The sequence below is a fragment of the Myotis davidii genome, unplaced genomic scaffold (genome assembly GCF_000327345.1).
Source record: "Myotis davidii unplaced genomic scaffold, ASM32734v1 scaffold438, whole genome shotgun sequence".
Taxonomy (NCBI): Eukaryota; Metazoa; Chordata; class Mammalia; order Chiroptera; family Vespertilionidae; genus Myotis; species Myotis davidii.
Window position 1 is genome coordinate 6,765,816 of NW_006290031.1, and position 2,979 is coordinate 6,768,794.

At 46.3% G+C, this 2,979-nt stretch overlaps 1 protein-coding gene and 1 long non-coding RNA gene across 7 annotated transcripts in view; one reads left to right on the forward strand and one right to left on the reverse strand.

The window, feature by feature from the left end:
* Positions 1-1,229, reverse strand: part of LOC102754424 — a 1,628-nt gene extending 399 nt beyond the window's left edge. Inside the window, exon 1 of the long non-coding RNA XR_435622.2 lies at positions 113-1,229. This is a non-coding gene — a long non-coding RNA (uncharacterized LOC102754424). The remainder of the gene's footprint in view (positions 1-112) is intronic.
* FAM193B (family with sequence similarity 193 member B) overlaps positions 1-2,979 on the forward strand; it is a 37,517-nt gene that overhangs the window by 3,017 nt on the left and 31,521 nt on the right. For 4 of the 6 annotated variants that reach the window (XM_015563339.1, XM_015563343.1, XM_015563345.1 and 1 more), the window contains exon 1: positions 2,338-2,376. The exons of the other annotated variants lie outside the window; for them this stretch is intronic. The gene's annotated coding sequence lies outside the window, so the exon portion shown is untranslated. Of the gene's footprint in view, positions 1-2,337; positions 2,377-2,979 lie in introns of those variants that run through there. 6 annotated transcript variants of the gene reach the window in all.

A 2,979-nucleotide genomic window follows, 5' to 3' on the forward strand; every position in this document is an offset into this window, starting at 1 on the left:
TTAACATGTATTAGTTCACACAAACACTCCATCCATGCTTTTGTTCCGGCCCTCCGGTCCAGTTTAAGAACCCATTGTGGCCCTTGAGTCAAAAAGTTTGCCCACCCCTGACCTAGTACATCAAGGCTCACACAAGCTCAGGAGTCAGAGGTAGTGTGAGACAGGAGTTGTGCCACATGCCCATCCAAAGTCAGTGTTCTCACTGCCAGCTCTGCTGGCTGTCTTTAGGTTTCTCTTGGACCATTCAGTTTGTAATCCAGATGTGCACGCTCAGTAGAACCCCAGGAGACTTGCTAGACTGTAAATCAGCAGTTGGTGGGGGTTGAACTCATGCTGCCCTTCCCATCTCTGCTCTCCCTATAGCATCCCCTGAGACTGTGCCCAACCTAGTTTAAAGGGACTCTGGAGATATGGTTCCCCCACTGCTCAGAGTTTAAAACTTGGTCCCTCAAGGGACTGGAGCAGGTAATCAGTCGGTGTCTTTATTAAAACCATCTCATTATGTTTAATCTACTCAGCAAGCATTATGACCTCTGTGCTAGGGTCTTTATTCAGGACATACATACCCAGGGACCTCCTCCTTAAAATCACCGCCTGGACATTTTCATTGCATGTAGGGGGAAATAATGCTGAGGGGGGATTAGAGCCCTGGCAGGGTGTGGTTCTTCTTTGTAAGCCTATAGAAATTCACTACGTAAAAATGCCAAAAGGCCTTTGAAGATAAAGGCTTACTCGCCAAGATTTTTAAAATTTTAATTTCTATAAAACATCCCAGAGCTATAAGCTCAATATCTGATTATTAGATGGACTATTAAGATCCTAACCTTTACTTACTGAACCTAGAATTTGTGAGGATGGGGTGATGTTTTAATTCATTTCTGGGGTATTTATTGTGCATCCTCCTTATTTGCTCAAAAAATGGCTGTTAAACTAAATTATAATAAAAGAAGTAAGTTCCTACCACTTTGTTCTTACCTGCTCCTTCTGCTGGATCAGGCTGGCAGTCATTCGTTTAGGTTCATTGCACACACCATGCTCAGTCTTCCTCTTCTTTGACCTGGGTGCGCATTTATTCTGCAAACACAAATAGACACCTGATCTGTGCCAAGCACTGGGCAAACTGGGGGTGCAGAAGTGAATCAGACATGGTCCCTGTCCATAGGGGCTCATGGTCTAGAGAACACATCCTATATAATAAAAGGCTAATACGCATATCAACCAAATGGCAGAACGACTGGTCACCATGACACACTGACCACCAGGGGGCAGATGCTCAATGCAGGAGCTGCCCCCTGGTGGCGGGAGCCTCTCCCGCCTGGGGGCAGGGCGGGGGTTAGTGCTAGGGATGTCTGACTGTTGGACATCCCCGTTGGACATCCTCTGAGGGCTCCTGGACTGTGAGAGGGCTCAGGCCAGGCTGAGGGATTGCCCCCACCCCCACCAGTGCATGAATTTTGTGCACTGTGCCTATAGTGTATAATAATTGCAGTAAGGCTAGAAGAACTTTGCTTCCTCTGCATTAAGGTTCAAATGCTAGTTCAGCCTCTTGGTTTGTTTTTTGATGTATAAAATGACAGTGATGCCAGGCTCACGTTAGGGTTTAGCCCAGCGGTGGGCAAACTTTTTGACTCAAGGGCCACAATGGGTTCTTAAACTGGACTGGAGGGCCGGAACAAAAGCATGGATGGAGTGTTTATGTGATCTAATATAAATTCAAAGTAAACATCATTACGTAAAAGGGTAGGTCTTTTTTTTTTTTTAGTTTTATTCATTTCATACGGGCCGGATCCAGCCCGCGGGCCGTAGTTTGCCCACAGCTGGTTTAGCCAGTACTGCATGTCAAGCACTGAGCATGGGTGGTAGCTGTGATAATGGATGCTGGATGCTGAGGATGTACAGACGTGGTAGGCTTTTCAGAGTGCCTTCAAGGTTGAGGAGAAGTTTATCCTGAGGACAAAATGGAGAAACTGTCTAAACAAAGGAAGCATAATAGAGACCCAGAGGCAAGAAGCACCCAACTCATGGGAGAGTGACAAGAGGCCTAGAATATCTTTAAAGAATGGGGCATCCTAGGGAGGAGCAGGAATAGAAACAGCCTTAGTTTTAAGGAAACAAAAAACAAACTTTCCCTGCTTCTTCAGTAGTTTCCTTATTACTGATATTCTGCAACTGCTAATCTTCCTTATCGAACATTTACCCATGCCTATCTTTTTGTTTTTGTTAATCCTCACGTGAGAATATTTTTTCATTGAATTTTAGGGAGAGTGGAAGAGAAAGGGAAAGACAGAAACATTGATGTGAGAGATACACATCAATTGGTTGCCTCCTCCACAAGCCCTGACCAGGGCCCAGGTCGAGGAGGAACCTGCAACCAAGGTAGGTGCCCTTGACCGGAATCGAACCTGGGAGCCTTTGGTCTGCAGATTGACACTCCATCCACTGAGCCAGACCGGCTAGAGTGACCCATGCCTACTTTGTACTGCCACCTCTACTGAATGATTGGGATGCATTGACCTATGGGACACAGGCCTTGCCCATGGAAAGCTCATAGCGTTGTGGAAAGGTAGATTTCAACAACTGGGATACCTGTGATAAGCTCTATTCAAGATATATGTAAAACAAGTGTTAGGGCATTCCAGAGCAAAGCAGTGTATTCTGCCTATGGACTTAGGCAGATATAACACCCAAACTGATCCTAAAAAGGAAGAGGTAGAGGGAAGTGTGAGTGAGCGCTTTGTGGATAATGGTTCTTTGTGGCAAGGTGTGCAGAGCAGACAAGGACTGTACTTACCGTATTTGCCGGCGTATAAGACGATTTTTTGGCCCTGAAAAATATGCCTCCAAGTGGGGGGTCGTCTTATATGCCAGGTACACTTCAGATAGACTGCCCATAGTGCTTGCCCCGTGCCATAGTGGCCTCCCGATGCCCGCCCACTTCATTCCACATACCGTTCAGGCATCAGCAGCGCTGCTGGGTGT